Source organism: Callionymus lyra, chromosome 6, assembly GCF_982586985.1.
Source record: "Callionymus lyra chromosome 6, fCalLyr1.hap1.1, whole genome shotgun sequence".
Taxonomy (NCBI): Eukaryota; Metazoa; Chordata; class Actinopteri; order Syngnathiformes; family Callionymidae; genus Callionymus; species Callionymus lyra.
In genome coordinates, this window is record NC_141823.1 from 32,501,999 (window position 1) to 32,521,583 (window position 19,585).

Below are 19,585 nucleotides of genomic sequence, written 5' to 3' on the forward strand. Positions count from 1 at the left end.
CTGCACTCTCCTACCTCTAAGCCGCTGTTCAAGCAACTTCTAAGGTGTTCTTGAAGGAATGTTGTGTCCTTTCCCGCACTCGTTCTGGAATGTGTTCAACCTTGTGCTTGCTTCTTATAACCACTCTCTATATGAGAATGTTTTTACACCATGAACGTACATGTATACACATGTAGACATATACACAGGTTTACTGTACAGAAACACATGTGTTTGTGTTTCTTTTTATATGTACACATGCACATACTGTTTGTACACAAACACATGTACACATTGATCAATACAAGTTCAGAAGACCATACTGTTGTAAGTAAAAACTGTTCATTGAACACACACCCTTCACACCGTCACAACTTTATAAAATAATGAACTTAAGTAAGTCTGAGTTTGTAATCCGGGGCAAGGTTGTCAAAGCAGTGACATCATCAACAATCAGACATGTAATTAACTGCCTTTGCAGTCAGGAGGGAAAATACTGAAGAGGCTCTTAATGACAGCCCATACAACCTGTGATTATTATTCTCCAGGGACAAACACGGGCACGTGTATACTCATCGCATCTGCACGGGTAATGTCACTGCCAGCAGTCTGCATATCAGAGAAGATAAAGTTTGCACAAAACTCATTGTATACTAAATTTTAAACTTTGTTTGTAGCCTAATGTATAAGATAACTGCAGTGCTTTACAAAATAAATAGGTTTTTATGTCAGGTAAAGATTAATTTAACATTGGTGGTTTTAGAGATTATTTCTTCAACAAAGGCTGATAGAGGCTTTTTTTTCTCACTTATTGGCTTGAAACCACTGCCCATTTAGAACCAAAAAACATCTTCTTGTTCATTAACAAATTGTTGCAAGTTTCACAAATGCTTCTTTTTCCCAAGCTGTCTCATTTATATTTATCCTATTCAGATCCAGTTTACTCACAACCAATACAAATCAGTTTTTTTTTTCGGGTAAATCTAAAAGCTTATTTATACTGAAGGGCAAGCTTTTAACGAAGGTTGACAAAACATTTTGGAAGCGACACACACTTCTCAAAAGTGTTTGTGCCGTAAAATATTATGGATGTTTGGAGAAAAGACAACTTCCATTTTAACAAGGTCTATTTATATAAACTTGGAGTTGAGCGATTCATTGTGGACCAGACCTGGATTTTGTCAAACTTTTCCTTCCATATAAACAAAAGATTATATTTTCCACTGATTCACATTAAATCAATAGCACCTACGACAGAACATACGCAGTTGTTTAAAGACTTTACTTGGATATCATTTGAGGCTCTGCATGCTTTCGCCTGAGGGTGCTCATACTTGTGTACTTTGAGTAAAACGTAAAACGTGCACTGAACTCAAACTGAACACTACCTTTTGTTGGTTCATTTAAAGCTTAGCGGTCATGTTGCAAGACAAAATGCTACGTGTGCACGTTTGTCAGCATCGCAGCATTTAATGCCAAGCTAGCATTTGAAGCAGTCAATGAGGGTGAGAAGTACATTTTTATAGGCACACTGTTTTAGCCCAACTTCCACTCTGGCTTCACCCTGAGCCACTGACCGCAGCAGCTGTTTAGTTCTTTTATTTGGAGGTCAACAAAGTGCCTACACTAAAATAGGAGTGAAAGGTTCAACGTGAATAAAGATAGAGAGGTGGAAGAATAGCAAACCACTTGTCTGGCCAGGGATTAGTTTAGGGAGAGGTTACAAGTTTCTAAAGTTGCATCTGGCCTCCTGCCTGCTTGGTTGTTTACTGCCTTAGGGCTGAAGATCGAGCGCCAACATACACCACACCGGCACCACTTCACAACTCACACACACTTCCACAGTGACGTAACCGAGTGTGCGAGTGTGCAGAGATTTACAGGTGAGTGAAAACCCTGGATGCTGGTTAATAAAACGAAGTTCAAAGATAATTGGTAAATGAGAACAGGAGGAACTATTGAAACCACGAACCATTTTAAATTAAATTTGGACGAAATAGCATCAGGGTATATTAGCCAAACACGGTTCACACACACACAGAAAGCTGAAGTGAGCAGACAAAGGAATACGAAGATGCCACCCACCACACACTCCGGAGACAGACCCATCTCTGTTGAACTTTTTCTTCAATGGAATTTCCCTTAAAGACGAGCCAACCAAGCGGGTGGAACACGTACATTCAGAGACAAGCATTAGTTGTGTAGACACAAACACATGTGTGAGGATGATGCCACCTGGACAACTTGTATTGAACCATGAATGATATTGATAGAGAAGTCAAGCTTTGCATTGCTCCGACCAAACCTCCCACACACACAGCAAAATCGAGTAAGTTCAAGTCTCTTGGATTAAGATTGAGCCTTCGACCTTCACATTATAAGTAAAACTCTTCAAACGCTTTGCCTCCTACTGCCACAACAGTATCCAGTTCACTTTGGCCTGACACAGTTACCTCCTTTGCTTGTGGAAGTAATACCAGATTACAGAGCAACTGTTGTTAAATGTTGATATAATGTGTTATTCTTGTGCTTTTTTCCGCCATGCTTTGTTTGAACAGCTGCTTCTCAAGGGGAAGCCTCCAACTGTACAGCTCTACATTGTGCAGAGCCGACATTTTATTCAATGCTACATCTACAGCTCACAGAAAAATGCCTCATAAAACAGTTATGTTCATATGTGCAGATATGTTCGGGCTAAAAATACTGAACGAACAAAGTCTTATGACAACATGTACATTTGACCTACATATGTATGTTAGATGTAGGGTTTTCCAAAATGTTGACTCAACACACTCCTACATGGAGAACACTGACACGTTAGTAAAGCTTTAATTCATCATTTACTGAATTAAACTGATGTAAGCTCGCGTCAACGTTTGTCATTTTTTTATTAGCGTTAGCTAGCATGGTACTGTGGTACAAGCCAGCTGTGAATAGCTTGATGAATCATAATAATGCCATTAAACATTTGCTGCAGTTAGCATAATTATACATCTATTGAGACTTAACTGCATTTTATTGTATTAACTACATTAACTTTAAGCATAAACGTGCTTCGGCACAGGGTGTTTTCCCTCGTGTAAGTACTATCATGATACAGACTGAAGCGTCAGGAACTCTTGACTGTTTGAAAACAACACAAATATGATCCAAAATTGAAAGGGTTGTTTAGGTAGATCTCTGAAGATCATTTATCAATTGCAGATTGATAGCTATTGTTAAGTTATTTTGATTAAAACAAGTTAAAACAATAATACCTTGTAAATAAATTGAGTAAGGGAGAACTTTTTTATTGTTGTTTTTTTAATTATATAATTTATCCAATTAATATGAATTTTTTTCTGTCTTTTTAAATATATTTTTTTATGTTACAATGTTAGACCCCTTAAAGAAGAAATGTGTTTTTTAAAAATGTCTCTTACTAACTTGTTTCCTCTTCAGATCGTGGTCTCTAGTCATGTTAGGGTTAACTCGACTTTCTGCGATACAAGTATATGGAGCATGTCTCAACAAGTGTCTCGTAACTGCAATACACGGCTCAGGTGTGTGTAAAAAAAACATGAAGACATTACAACAGGGGAAGAAAACAAAGGAAGAGCTACAACTATTCTTGCATCAATCCAGGACAAATAAAACGGGCTTGACTCTACTAGATTGTTGATCACAACTTTTGAAACAAAGTGAGAATTTTGTCGAAACACTCATCCATAAATTTTGTATGTGTGTGAGTGTGTGTTCAAGAAAAGACTCAGCAGGCTGGAAGCTCTCCCAGGGGCCAGATGCTCTCTGTCAACACTGAGATTCCAGAGAGGAAGCAGGGCTTTACAGCAGCAAGCTGCGCACACAGCCAGGACTAGCAAAGACCAGGAGCCAGCATAGGACAACCTGCTCCGTGTATACACAAACCTCCCTGTCTTTCAGTCTGAGCCAACAGTTCTGCTGTCTGGCTCCGAGCAAGCAAAGTCCTGTGAAACAGAATGAGCAATAGAGTTCTTCTGGCCGTGCTGGGTTCCCCCGATCCACCTGCTGCCGTCAAGAAGTAAATAGCTATTGGCTGCTCAATAAGAGGCTTCAGTTTGTTGGAGTGCCTCCCGCCCACCCCAACACACACATTCTCCCAGCCGTGACAAGCATGTATTGACAGAGCAGTTACACACTCACCCAATGGGGGAAATCCTCCACATTGTGCCCCGGGCTGCTGATAAATGGGACTTATACAGTACCTGCAAGCATGATCTCCGACACACGGACCGATAAAGTGCATTTGTGGTTGCACACAGCTCAATATTGCCTTTTCCACGTCGACACAAATGCGTAAAGAAGGGGCTTTATGATACATAATACAATAAACCGATAAGAGAAGGACAGCTCAGTGCAATATAAAGTGTTTACACGAATATCTACGCGTCGTCTTTTGTTTCCTGCTTCATTGCTGACAACCAAAATCAATGTATGCATAAAGTGAACACAGCAATCTGTAGAACACACAACTATATTACAAAATTAAACCTAATGCTGCTTACTTTTATTTAAAGTAAATAGATTGACATTTCACAGTCATGCATCACTTCTAAGTCAAAAACATTTTTAAGTTATATTTTTCTTTTTGAGTGATCTTCACTTGTTTTTTACAAGTCACATTGATGATTTAGTTCATTCTTAAAGGCCTTTATTTGTGGTTAACTGTAAGGATGAAGCGTTGAGAAGCAGAGGGAGATCTTGGCTGCTTCTGCAAAATGTAATGGGCCTTTCTAACGGTCTTTGAAAGGACACAAATTTTTTCCTCAATACTAAAAATAAACTTCACCACTTCCTCTTTTAGGAGCGATACCATGGCCTTACACACACAGAGGTATGTTAGGCCATAGTCGAAGTAGAATTATCAAATAAAATGTAAAATACTTTATACATTATTAATGATTAAAACATAATCTCTCCTAAATGAACAAACATTGTTCTCACGTTATATAATGGAAATATATATATGTAAGCTAAGGTTTCATATTAACTCTTAAAACACAGACAAGTATAATATGTTCCATTAGTACAGCCAGTGCTTATTGTCTATAAACATTAATTATAAGACTCCTCGCAGCCAGAAGAAATAACTGTCTCGGTCGTTGCTTGGTGCCTTCATTTATCTCTAAATATACACGTATCGTCTGTCTGAGCCATTACAAGCCATGGAAAGCTCGAGATGTTGATTAAGAACGCTGCTGTGAAGAGAATTAAGTATAAAAGCTTATTCTAAGGAATTGAAAGGAAGCAAACGCAGAATTGTGTTCTAGATCCGAGGGAGCGTTACCTTGTTATTACCACACAGGGGTCGCTGCAGTCAGGAAAGACTGACTGGCCCTGAGCCACCAACACGGTGGAAAGTGCTCCACTGTCTCATCCTCCCTCCCCACCACCTGCTTCAGGTCCGATTCTGCGCTGATAAATAGCTTGGGGTGCAGCACTCACGTTCACTTTGTGATATGATGTCAGTAACCTTCATTGATCCGTACTCCAGCACGCAGGCCTTATCGTCGCTTCTGCCTTGTGATATACTGTGATCCAGGGCCCTGAATGCTTTTTAATACACCGCACTTTAGGTAACAGTGTCGCAGGCTAACCACCGTGCCCACTAACACCTGAGAATGTGTTTTACAGCGGGACTGTGATTACCAGAGACACTGCAGTAAGAGCCAGTCAGCAGAATGACCACTCCTGGTTTAGTGGGGACACTCTTCAGGTGGCAAAACTGTATTTACCATCATTTACTCTGAGAAATGACTACAAATATCGAAACAGCGGGCCAATAATACGGCCAGGACTCCTCCTGCAAGTGCTTGTCTTTGGCAGTCGTGTATCTTTCAAGAGCTCTTCAATCTTTCAGCCGTGTCAGAGGTACTACCTGAGATATGTTCAAAAATCAAGCACGGGCGTCAGAACATAGAGTTGTGTTGACAGATTAGACAGCTTTTAGCAGGACTCAAATACTGCTGGTATGTACTTCCTCCAGCCACATTCAATTCATGCAACCTTAAGAAATACACCTAAACTTTGGCCTCCAAGTAAAACCTTAATAGATTAATCATTTAAATGTGTGCAACTATAGCCCAAAACCTGTTGATGTAGAGGAAGCAAATTATTAATTAAACAAATATTTAATATGTTTTATCATAATATATTAATATTTATAATACATTATTCAAGATTTCACTTCGGTAACATCATTGTTTGCTGAGAGGTTAGGTTTGATTCCTTGTCAAGTTACTTAGTTTGCAGCATGAACCAACAACAACTGTGTTGTTTCGATATGTGCCGTCTCGGTTCTCAAGTTCAATTCTTGTGCTGAAGAAGCATACAAGTATAAACAGTGATCAAGTGGTCAAAGTGTTTTCATGAGTGTATCATAAACCACACTTAAATGTCCGACAAACCCAATTAGGTCAAACCTCACCTTTTGTGTAAATGATCACTCACTTATTATTGTTACTATAATTATTATAACAACTTATTGGTGTCATCTAGATATCTATCATTATAACCAATTTAAATTTACAACTTTGGCTCTGACAAAGATAATTATTTCAAGTGCTGCAGTGAATTATGGGACATTAGATGTGGTGACAAACTCTGAAATTAAAATGACTCAAAGAAAGCTAATGTGAAAAATACGCCTCTAAACTAGAGCATTGAATGTGAATATATGTCACATAGCTTTACACATATACTTCTATGTACCAGTGAATACTAATACCTAAAGCTACAAGGTCACACACCTCACAGTATGTATTGTTTTAAGCTAACAGGTAAGCCTAGCAGAACATACTGGCTTCCTTAAGAAATTAATCTATTTTTAAAAAGACATTTGTTTAGATAATAATATAATGTTTTCAAACTCAAAGGGAAAATATTTGAACCAATTTTGCTCAGATCATCATAAAGTTGGAAGTAACTGTGGAGAGTCTAATGTATACACAGCCATGCAGAGCTGCTCAGCAACACCCCCGTGTACATAGGTTGAGGAAAGCAGCAGATAAAGGAGACTGGACGACTAGAAGGAGAATTATCCCAACTATTGATTTTAGCTGTTGGGTATTACAGAAGGAAACAGCGGGTTTATCTGGCCAGGATCCCTCTGCACTTTCACTAACTAAACGAGCATTTTCAGGGCTTATCAGGCAAAAAGCCTATTACTGCTAGTCTCAGCCTCCCCCACAGATGGAGAGAAAGGTTGGTTGCCATTATACAGTTACAGAACAAGTTAAGATGCATGCCTGTGTTGGGGACCTTAGCAGTCTTAAAAAACTTTTATTGAATGTATGTTCACCCCTGGACGCATAATTCTCCAGGGGTGTTACATATTTTAATAAATGTATACATATTTATGGAGCGTTACTGATGACCTCCACTGCACTTTCTATCTCTCTTCCTGAATATTTCTCTGGAGGTTAATGCCATTTCTGTTGTTTCCTTTCAAGGAATAAATCCAGATATAATAAGAAATCATTTAACTCAGAGGAGGACCTTTTTATAAGACAAAAAGCACAATTAGCATGTTTAAAATATTGACCAAAAGACCTTTGAATTATTCCCTTTCCAAAAAATCTGCTTTTATCATAGAAAACTGCCTCCACTCTACACAAGCTGAAGTAAATTGAACGAGTTCTTGCTGTTTTACGATTGTATTATACTCACTCATTTTGAATGTAAACCCATTTCACAATATTAATAATGAAGAAGAGCAGAGAGAGAGAAAATTTCCCTCAGCAATTATTGTGGAAATCCATACACTGATCAATGTGCAATCCTGAAGATTGTTTTGATACACATAAAACATAGACAAAAGTGTGTGTGCTTATGAATGTGCATTAATTTGCCATGACATAAAAAGACCTCAGCGATATGAGAATATCATTGAGGAAGTAGAATCTGGTTTTAACGATTTACATATTTCATCGCAGGTTATAATGGATGGGAGGAATTAAGCCGAATGAAACAGAGGAGAAGTGGAATATTGACATGGCAGTCTAGAGGGGAGAATTATACGGAAACAAAGCAGCTCTCGCCTGGGTCAGTCATAATTATAGCAGAACTTCTTGTATGACAAATAGACATACAAAACCAAATCATTTGTGTCTCATTCCCATTCATTCGAGATACTAAACATGACTAGAGAAAGTCTGCAGGTGCAGCAGTTGTCCAGGAATTGGCATCCAAAAGGGGGGCATCGCTTTTCTGCCCACCAGTCTGCCGTTACATCTTCAAGTCAGCCCTTTAATTTGCTTGGGGCGGAGATAAATCTTATCTCGGAGACCTGATTAAGTTTTTAATTTACACTTCAATCAATACCGCAGGTCTATTGGCAATGTGTCTAAAACTCTATTTACCAAAGGATTCCCCGCTATCAATTGATCAAGGACCCAGCAGCCATAAATTATCGGAACATGTTGTGTGAGTGGGTAAGTGAGGGCGAGACACAGAGATAGTGGTTGGGAAGTAGCAAGGATGAGAAAGTGAAAATCCTGGGTCGAACGATGACCTGACTTGTGACAGGAAATGACTTAAGACTCCAATCTGTTACTGACCAATGGCTGAGACCAGCACTTTCTGTGTTTAGTGAGTATTTGTATAGTTTAATTTGCTATTTAAATGATTCCTTAAAATATACATAATACAGTGTACATGATGAATATGTCTGTTTCATTATAGTTAGCCTAACATAAAGTACGAAAGAGTCATGCATAATATTAATCATCTGCTGAGCCGTATTTCAGGTTTGTTTCTTTTGGATAAGGGCCATACACTTGATGGACAAGTCTGATATCAAACTTGATCTCCTGGATTCACAACATCACCCATGTCTAGCGCATGCTCTTGATTATAGGAAGTGTGGGTGAAGCTCAGGTTCATACATAATTCAATCTTTTGGAAACATAGGAGATGATTTGTACCTGAACACTCAGAATGAAGATAATCTCTTCTGTCTATATTCTGGATTAATTAGGACGTAAAGGCTCGGCCATGTAGCTCTACTCCACCATCAATCATTACCATGTCCAGCGAGCCTCGTATTCTTTGTAAATGAAGCAAGACTGTCTCCAATGTTCCGAGGCGAAGGAAGAGAAGGAAAAGGAGGGCAGTGTTATCACCGCACAGTGTCGTCATGGCGGTTCTCTCTGACCCTGCTGACTTGCTGATTCCTTCACATGAGATCATTTTGGACAGCTGACCTCAATATCGGCGTGCTCAGAGGACGGAACAGATCTAGTAGGGCTACTACTGCCCTTCAGTGTGCCCCCCAAAAACACACGTGACACAGATCTATCTGAAAATCACCGGTTTATATATTTTGGCCATTCTCCTTATCCAAGTAACAATGTGGCGTGACAGATGTTGGGCTTGTTTTCTGTTGCATGTTCTATGTTATTAGTTGACGTGGAAATTTAAAAATCTGTCAATAGGATATGTAATTACAGTTTACAAACTTCTTTGGCAGATATTTTAACACCTAGTTGTCTTGAATAACCACATGCTTAACTACTTGGTGAAGGGAATCTTGAAGAAAAAAAACTATCCAGCCCATGTGTGCAGGTTCAACGCCGGTTTATCTACCGAGCTATAGATACATATAATCAGCCACATTTTTCTCTCCCTCACTCCTTGCTTCTCTGGCTAATGTCTTTGCTGATTCGATTGAGACAATTAGGCGGTAATCTATAGAGCCGAAGAATGATGGAAACATTTCCCACTGTCCTCCTCGTGTTTCTCAGAGCTGCTATAATTAGCTAACTTTGCTTCTTGTTAAACATCGGTGCAGTATTTACATATCCAGATCCAATGTGGCTCAGTAAAGCTCTCTTCCATCAAAACTAAAAAAAAAGCCTCCAATGTGTCTGTAAACAAAGAAATCTGGGGAGCTCTAATCTGCAGTTATTCTATTCAAACATTTAGACTTGCTTTTGGTAAGACAGTGTTTAAGGAATGTTAAATGGAAACATTGTCATTTTTGTCAGTGGAAGACATTCCAGGAGAGTGTTCTGTCTTTCAAGCAAATGAAGCGCATAAATGCATGTTATAGAATAAAGTGAGTTTTTTTTAAAGGCAGGAAATCTCTTCATTCTAGTGTGAACCATCCAGGGAGCTGGAATAATCCATCTGTTGCTATTCCCATATGACCCATAGTCGGTTTAAATGTTTTTGCAGGGACAGGAAAGAATCTGTGAAAGAGTGTATGTGGAGGATGTGATGTCAAATCTCAATCGTCCGTCACTGCCTTCAACTATCCATTCATTCGTTTTCTATAGTTTATTCCGTTTATAAGGTCGCAGAGGGCTGGACTGTTCCCTGGGCAAGAAGCAGTGAACATTCTGTACAAGTTGTTGGAACAATAAGAGACGACACACAAACACACACACTGTGGACAATTTGAAAAAAAAATAGTTAATAGATAGGTAAATAGAGTTTTAAATATGCTTTCTCACTGTTATAACATGCATATCACCACCCACTTGTTTACTTTTTATGGTTCCAATCAAATTGAATGGCCTTCTGTCGCACAAAGATTTTCTCATTACTTCACATAAAACTCTATTTTCATCTCTCTGGGTGGACATTCTTGCACTAGCCACAAGTACTCTTGCTTTTCAGCAGTCATTGGTTTGTGGATCTTGGCAGCAAAGATGAACAGCATGGAGCTTCTTTAAAAACACACAGAGAAGTGTATCTGAGACTCATTCAACATGTATATTCAGTATTAAATTTAAACATTCCATTGCTAAATTGGACAGATTTTTACATTAAAAAGTGTCAGAGCTGCTTTGTTTAGGAATTTGGAAGAATAGTACAGAAAAGTATTGACCTTCCTACAGAGAAATTGTACATGTCTTTTTTAGCTGATTAAAGTTTCTTCAAAGAGCGAGTCCTGCAAAATCATAAACCTGCATTGACCAGCTTCATGTTTTGGTTGTGTCCAAAAGTCTAGCAGCAAATCTCATTAGAAAACACTAAAATATTTCACACAAGGTGTACATGTTTTACCATGGAAAAGGTATGAAGTTGACATTTCCAAATCCTCTGAGGCTTAATGTTAGGATCTGGTTGAAACTCAGAAATACAATCTAGTGCGTTGCCTGTCTGTCATATGACGTGGCTTGAATGCATGTGCAGGAGAAGAGCCAAGACTGAGGAGAAGAGTAATTCAATCAGCTGCACTCCAGCCTGACATAGATTCACTTTGTCAGTTCTGCTTCACCAGTAATTCATCTTTCTGAAAACATACACTATCCTAACAATCATTTCTTTCAACTCAAATACCTGCTAGAATGATATGTGAAGTCAAAGAAATCTTCAGATCTGCTATCAAGTTCCAGCTGTAAAGACTTAACTTGTAAAAGTGCGGAGCTGAAGAGATAACTCCTGCCATTACGTGCTGGCTCAAGACAACGCCGACATCTACATATGCTCGGACTAGTGGAGGAATGCATAAGTAAACAGTGTGTAGGGGTCCAGATGGGCAGTAAGAGGGGCCTGTCCTGGGAAAAAGTGCTGCACAACCAGACACCCCTCCTCATCTGCTGCCCAGGAGAGTAACTAGCTGGCCTGAGCAGCACAGGGTTAACTGCTCTGCCCGGTCATAGGCGTGAAGTGAAACAATGAAATAATGGCAGTCAGTGAGCGCTCAGAGGCAGGGGGCAGTTTAAGGGGGGCAACCATAGTCTTTTGCAGATGTTGCCGGGCTTCAGTGGGTCACACAATCACATGTGTTAGCATTCCTGATAGAGGGACTCGGATTAGAGGGTCTGAACACGCTCGCTACACAGAAGTCCCAGACATGCGGGTATGAAATGTGGCGACACGAAGAGGATAAGGGTGTCGAGGAAGGCCTTGTTTGGAGAAGGAAGGACATATTGACAAATTGTAAACCGGCTAATAAAAGCTCATGGCCAAGTCAAGCATTTGATTTAAGTTGTTCGACTGGTGGAGAGTTATTAAGTTTTAAAAGTGGATGTCGTATTGGCCGCACGAGTGAATGAGAATAGACAAATGACTTTCTCTTTTGTGTGTCGGAGCAAGCAAGAGAGGGAGAGCGAGAGACAAAAGCTTTTCTGAGAGTCTGTGCTGTCCTGTCTTTTTTTCCCAGGACAGAGGTCTGGCCAGGCCTCATATTTCTGGCTGCTGTCAGGCCGGGGTGAGAGGCAGAGACAGCAATGAGCAGCTGTTTAGTACGACATACCCAGCTTCTTCACACACAGCCTTTGATCCACATTAGCTTTCTTGACCAGCAACGTCTGTGCCTTGGAGCTCTAGCACAAGTGCAGAGTGGGACGAGAAAACCACGGGCAGAGCAATGCTATTTTAATTGTCGAAGTGAGCCGTTCACACAACGATCATGTTGTTCTCTTTGTCTCTCTTTGTTTTAGCGTGAGATAAATGAGTTGAGAGGAATGCTGTGGAGCAAGAATGATACTTGTGTGTATTCAGCAGAGTTTGTGGAGCACAAAGCGTCACTGTGAACACGTTCTAATACATAATAAATAATGACACTGATATTTTACTTAAGACTTTTGAGTTTTTGGTGGCCTAATCCTGATTATTTACACATACTCTAAAGACATGGAAAAAAAGCAGCAAACTAGACCAGTGATTCACAAGTAGTTTGTGTGTACGCTGCTTTTAATAGGTTGCTGGTCCAAAAAAAACAAATCTGTCTTTGTTTGATTGCACTATAACTTCTGTAAATCTGTTTTTCTTTCAAATATATTCAACAACTTCAATTTATTATAAAGTGGTGATAGTAGGTGCAAAAAGCCATACCACTACTAGAATAGACTTTTTTTTAAATAATTATAACTTTATTAGTTTTTCTCAGTGGTAGTTTTTAGTGCGGGCATAAAACAGCAGCTACGCAATAGCACAACAGTCTATATTTATGTACACAGAAAATAGTAGCTAATTCCCAAAACTTTTGGCTAAAATCAGATTATATTTCAACAATATCCGAGGTCAAAGAAGTGCAAGTGAATCTCCAAGGTTTGCCTTAGACATGTAGACCCGGGTTTTCAAATGCCAAAAAAAGTGTTTAGGAAAATAACATTAAGATGCAAAACCCATTGACTATAGGTGGTAATGTGAGCATCAAAGTGCCACTGTGCTGTGACTGCGTCCAACAGATGGCAAATCTTTATGGACCTCCTCAGTGGGAGTCTATATAACAGAGCAGAAAATCAGAGCACTCGGATTTTTATTGTTTTAAGACACTTGAAAACAGGGGAACGGCATTATACCCCAAACACACATTAAATGGTTGAAAGACCGGAGGGAGTTGTACCTCCGTCTCCAGACGATGAAACCACTTTTCTACAAGTTAATATTTGCCTCTGTCTCCACATAAATTTGCATTACATTACAATCTGACCTAAATGCATTCGTTATCAGCGATGTAATTAGTGGAACATTAGATGTAGGAGAGGACGAGTGCTGCGGGTGGCACGACACGCGCTCCATGAGTGGACGGCAAATGAAGCTAGGAAGTAAACAGGCCTGAGTGTTGCCTCTTTAATCTACTACATTAACTCCTGCGCTGCCAGGGGAGGAGCCAGCATGACGGCAAACATTGCAGCCGCACAAAAGGGGAGTGTCAACGAGGGGGTAATCAGGAAAGACAATAAGTAAACAAGCACGGGGAAGTCCAGGCCGCCGTGATAGACAGCCCCTGCTTATGAGTGTCCCGCACACACAATGACCCCGCTGTAATTAGCCGGCCCGATCGCTTGTTTAACATTAGCATATAAATGCCCTCACTGGCTAACACTAAACACACTGACACAGACCGTGCCCAAAACAGACGTTTGCCACACCTCTACCCCTCCGCTCCGTCTCAGGGGTCCACTTATGCTGGTGTACCCCCCCTTTTCTGCCTCGTGTGTGTGTACCCACTACAACGGGCATCCATTACACATAATGCAGCGTGTTCACCACAGCCCGGGTACTCGCTTCTCGTTTCCGAGACGGAGATGGTGAAAAAACGCTGGAGCAGGCTTCCTGTTGAAGGTGTGCGGAGCTATCTGTCACGTGAAATCTAATTTTACCCCGACCACAGGACCGTCTCTCAATGAGACGGAGCGAGGATGCAGGTGTCACGTACGCCATTTTGTTCCAGTTCGCAGCAGGAAAACCTCAAATGCGTGGAGATATTGCCCAGACCCCAATAATACACAACACTTAGAAGAGCTATTCTGCACCATTGAAAATAAAAATACCATTGTATCAAGCATCAACTTCCAATCATTTGGACATAAAATAGCTTGTGTGGAATGTTTGAAATGATCAGCACCATTTCCTTTTTTGTCTGGTGTTGTTTTGATAATGGTTATTCTAGAAAAATAAGTCCTGCATAAAGGAAGGAAGTGATGAACCCTGTGTCTGTGCCACATATCCTGCCTCAAAGTCCTAACTGCTGCCCCCCTCGTTCTCCTTCCTCTTCGTTTCTGGTCTTTCTTGAGTAAACATTGTCCATGTTATCAACACGCTCACCGTGCTCCTGATCCGCCGGCGTGGCATTGAGAACATCTGCGGCTTTTTCATGTCACTTCCTGTGCGGATGGCAAATATGTCTACTACTCCGCTTTTTGAGAAGATCTCAGGCTGTTTCCAATGGCCCAGGATGAAGCTCAGAAAGAATGTTTACATGCCGGTTGTAATGTGGTTCTACCTGCCGTGTTGCATGATCCGACACAAACACCCGACTTAGAAAAAAGCAAACAGAAGGAAGCCTGAATAATGAGAACATTAGTGAACTATGCTGTGTGACTGTTCATTCAGAGGGCTTGACTTCGAAAAGTATTTAAGACAAACTTATCGAGGTTAAAAGTGAATAAAAACATTATGTATTTGAGTGTATTCACAAGTCAGCAGCGTTGCATTAGACAACAATGTCCTCCGACAATCTCACTGGAAATACCAGTAATAATTAAAAAATATCAATATAATAGGTAAATAATATATGCGTAAAATGTTAAGGTTAATTATAAATTGGAATCTTATTCTAGTTTTCAGTCTTATTTGCAATTAATTTCTTTATCTCATTTTAATTTTGAAAGGAATAATAGTTTATATAAATGAAAAATTGTATCTGATCCAAAATCAGTTGGAAATGTCCACATTTTGTTTAAAAATGTTTCAAAAACAGAAGTCATTAGATATTAGTTTTTCAACGCTTTTTAAAAAATATACTTGGTGTCTTATCCTCACCATAATTTCACTGCACATAGACTTAATATTTATGTGTTTTTTCTGTCACCAGCTGCGTTTTATATATTCATGTGTGAATCTTGTTATTTATTTTTATAAAAGAAAAAATAATTAAAAGAGTCAAAGATGATGATTCAACATATGAGAGCCATCCTTCTTTTTGCCTAAAAAAAAGGGGGGAAATAGTTATTGGCTAACAAAAGCTCCCTATCTACATGTATTAAGCAATTTCTAAATTAGATTTGTAGGCACCAGACAAAGTGTCTGACGTCACAGTGGAGGTCAACAGTCAGCCATGGCTGTCTAGCCCAGTGTCAGCCCCACGGGACCCTCGTGCAGGCAGACGCTTCAGCCAAACTTCGACTCACCAAAGGTTAAAAAAATGAGATCTACAAGTACGTTTCTAGCTCGGAGTCAACAGAAACAGAGGAAAGCATGAGCGAATCATGACCAGGACGAGCAGCCACTGAGAGAGTGTGTGTATCTCGTTCTCCACGGTCCACACACACACATTCTCTGAGTTTCTTCTTTCTTATTAATTCATCATGGGAAGGTGAGATCTCGTATTTCATCCATTTAACATGGCGGGAATGAGAGGGAGCATTTGTTTTAGACACGGTGAGACAGAAGACATGTTTCAGATGAGCTCACAAGACAGAGACAACATTTGAAAGAGGAAACAGCTTCTAAACAACACAATTGTTATTGAGGAAAGAAATCTGGTGAATACGCTGAATCCAGAGCAGCCATATGCTCATTTGATGAGATGGGATGAAGACAGTGGCGCGAGCTGTATATTTTCTTTTTAATCAGCACGTCTGGAAAGGTGGGCTATAAACAATCATCGCTGGAATCAAACACAATACCACCAACACATTCATTATAATAACATCTTCAAGAGCTAATACTATATAATAGTGTGAGACATCAGCTCATAATTTTTCAACAATACAGTTCCAGAAAATGTTTATAAACATTTAAAATGTGCTATTTCTCCTAGCTAACACAGCACAGCAGTAGATGCTGCTGGAGCGCTGACATCACAGGACGACGCAGGCTTCAGCACTTAGAGGCCATTTTATTGCTTAGCTGTGGTCAAGTGAGGTGCACAGAGCTCAATTCCACCACAACAATGGCAGAGAGGGCCGCAGAGACAAAAGAGGGTTATCCTTGCTTCTTAACCCCTTCACGACTGGACCATCATGCCGAGGCAGAGACGCTCGCTTTGTGAGGAGAGGAAATTCAAATGTCCAGATGACTGTCACGCAGTAGCGTAGTCCGACATCCCAGAAGTCCCTGACCAGAGCCGGCAGCTTCACCTCAACCCCATCTATCGGTAAAACACGCTTCGTGTTTATCCATCTCAGCCCCTCCCTCTCCCGCTCTCCCTTCCACATCCACGGTCCAGCCAACATTTGCAAGTGAATTACACTTTTTTTTTTCTCGAGATTCTGTCGTACGGCTGTGCGCGTGAGAAAGAAAGCGAATTGTAAAAAAATGAGTGTGTGAGAGTGTGTGAGAGAGAGGGTGCTTCAGTCGTTTTTCTTTTCTTCCCTCAATAATCCTGAGGGGGATAAGCTGTAAGATACACAGAGAGGAAGTGCCACAGACCTGCTGGGGTCCAGCACATCCTAACAGTGCATTCCTGCCGCTCAGCTCGCACACAACTGCCAAGCTATAGACTGACAAACAAGGTTTTCCACTGGAGAGCACAAAGCAAAACAAGCTTATAGTATATGATAAAACATCAAAACACAATTTAGCACAAGACTATGAAAATATGAGAAAAAAAAATACATTTCTCAATGAAATCATAAAAAATTGATATTAATAAACAAATTATGATTAATTATTTAATTAATTATTTACTACACTTATAAGTATAAAAACAGGGTTTCACTATTTAGGGAGCCGGTCTAACACACACGTCACCATGTAAGAACACACACACACGCGTAGAATTATCAGACAGTAACATGGAGGAAGAGGATGACAAAGAAGCAGAAGAGGATAAGAAAGACGGCGCATGTGTCGTCAGAGTCACAGGCCAGAGGGGCCCATGTATTGTTCAAGGGCTCAACAAGGGGAGAGAAAGGCGACCTGGGCTGCTCTGTCTAAGCGTCCTCCATGTTTTATGCATTCTGTCCTTTGTGATGATAAGCACCAGTGTGGAGGGTGGAATGCCGGCCTCCTGGGTCCAACGCGGTGGGGCGGGCACACCGCGGGCTGCCGTTGAATTGGCAGTGGCGTTACCAGCAGACTCGCCGGGGCGCTCGCGGAGGATCCTACACGACATGCATCTCCCACCCCTGGACGCTAGAGCTAGCTGCACTATAAACACGCGTGTAGCAGCTTCACCCACACCCACGCGCACACACACACTTATACGACATGTCAGCGTGTTCATCACTGCGATGCTCCGGAACAAACGTCGTGCTCCTTATACGAGACACCGCTTTAATAAAGACAGGCACGTAATCCAGGCTTCACTCATCTGCAGAACGTATCAGTGTGTGTGAGACGGCCTTAATACCACGTGTAACCACTTTTCATTCGCACTAAACACTACTTTGAAAATGCTTCACTTTTTCACTCAACATTTTACATTAATTCAGATTTTAGAATTTATTATTTTTTCATCAAGCAAAAAAATGTATAATTTTAATACATATTTTAATTTAATATTTTTACTATTAGATTAATTGTATTAGTTTTTACCACATTAACTGATTTTAATCCACATTTATTGTTTAGAGTCTTTAATCTAGAGGTGTGACACTTCTTTTAGTCCTTTTTTTTATTTCTAATTTTATATTATATCACTTCCGAGGCAGTGTTTGTCACGTGTAAAACACGGATTTGGACCGTGTAACAAGACAACACTTGGTTGAAGAGCAAACCACAAGGCTCCCTGTCAACTTAACATGACAGACATTTGGACAGTAGATCTACGGAACGCTTCACAATTCAGGAGAGGAAAAAATGGTCACATTTAGAGAAAGGGGAGATGCTGGCCTTGTGTGTGGACGCACACAGCCAGGACTATCACAGTCACTCACTCCTCTGTGAAGAGATAGATCCGCACCTCTACAGCTGCTACTAACACACTGTCAGCCAGCAGGACGACTGGAGGAGCCGCTCGCACTTCCTGCATGACCTTGCACTCACAAACCCAACATCAGATATCAGCTGTAACACACACACTCCAACCATCTCCACGTCGAACGCTGCACACCCACCGTAGACTTCCTCTGTGAGCCACAGCTCACCCGGAGAGGGCTCTCTCTGACTGAGGACATGGCGGGAGCTCATCCCCCGCCTCACAATGCCAGCAGCGAGGTGCACGAGAGAGAGGAGGCAGACGCGAGTTAGGAAAAGGAATTTTGATAGTCAGGGTCGATTACCTCCCTTCTCTCACCATTCCGTCCTCATGTGACACTTTTTACACCCCTGATTCAGCCGTGTCAGCATTTTAATATTTAAGAGCTACAAATTCTGCTTCATTCGATTTCCAATAATTACTTTTTTAAAAATGTTATTTTCCCACATTATTTAAAAAATAATATTATCTGATATATAATCTGGAAAATGCAAATATCAAATATATAAACATGTCCAAACTATTCAATATAACTCAATATCTTTCTGCCTTATGAATTCAAACCTATCCGCTGGGACGGCAAATGAAACGTCTCAGGGACGACGTACAGTATAGAATCGCCCGTGAGCGTGAGCTACTACACACACACGACGCATCACACACAAACCCACTCGCAACACACACAGATTACAGGCCTGCCTTCGCCCAGGAAGCGTTCTAATTTATCATAACCTAAAAAATGCGAACGAGAGAAGGCGGGAATATCAGACAGTTGAGGTAACAGTAAACATTTGTGCTGTCTTTGTTTTGTAAGAGAGGAGGCAGAAGGGAGGAGGAAGAGGAGGTTTTGTGTCAGACAGAGGTGGGAGATGACGGGGGTCTTGGCACAGCACCTGAGCGTATGAACCATCTACCTGCGTGAACTGAAAGACCTTTGTCTCAGCTCGGTTTGAGGAAACACTGCATCTGTGTTTGTGTGTGTGTGTAACAGTATCTCAGATTCAAAATACTTTCAAGTTCTCTGCTTGCCTTCTCCTTTCTCATCGGAATCTGTTTATCTGACCTCTTCCCCTGAATCCTCAACTATGGCCCATGGCTATCTGACCCCCCCCCCCCCCCAACCCCCCCTCCCCAACACCCGACACTTCCTTTTTGGTCTTAACTCTCACATGTTACCGGAGAATTCATACGTGTTTCTACATCTACCAGCCCAAGTCTTAATTCTGCAGATGCTGACAACAACAGTCTGTGGATCCCAACACACCA

General features: G+C 40.7%; 1 protein-coding gene across 1 annotated transcript in view; it reads right to left on the bottom strand.

Annotated features, from left to right (window-relative positions):
- Positions 1 to 19,585, bottom strand: part of zfhx3b (zinc finger homeobox 3b) — a 114,160-nt gene that overhangs the window by 91,124 nt on the left and 3,451 nt on the right. The window lies entirely within an intron of this gene.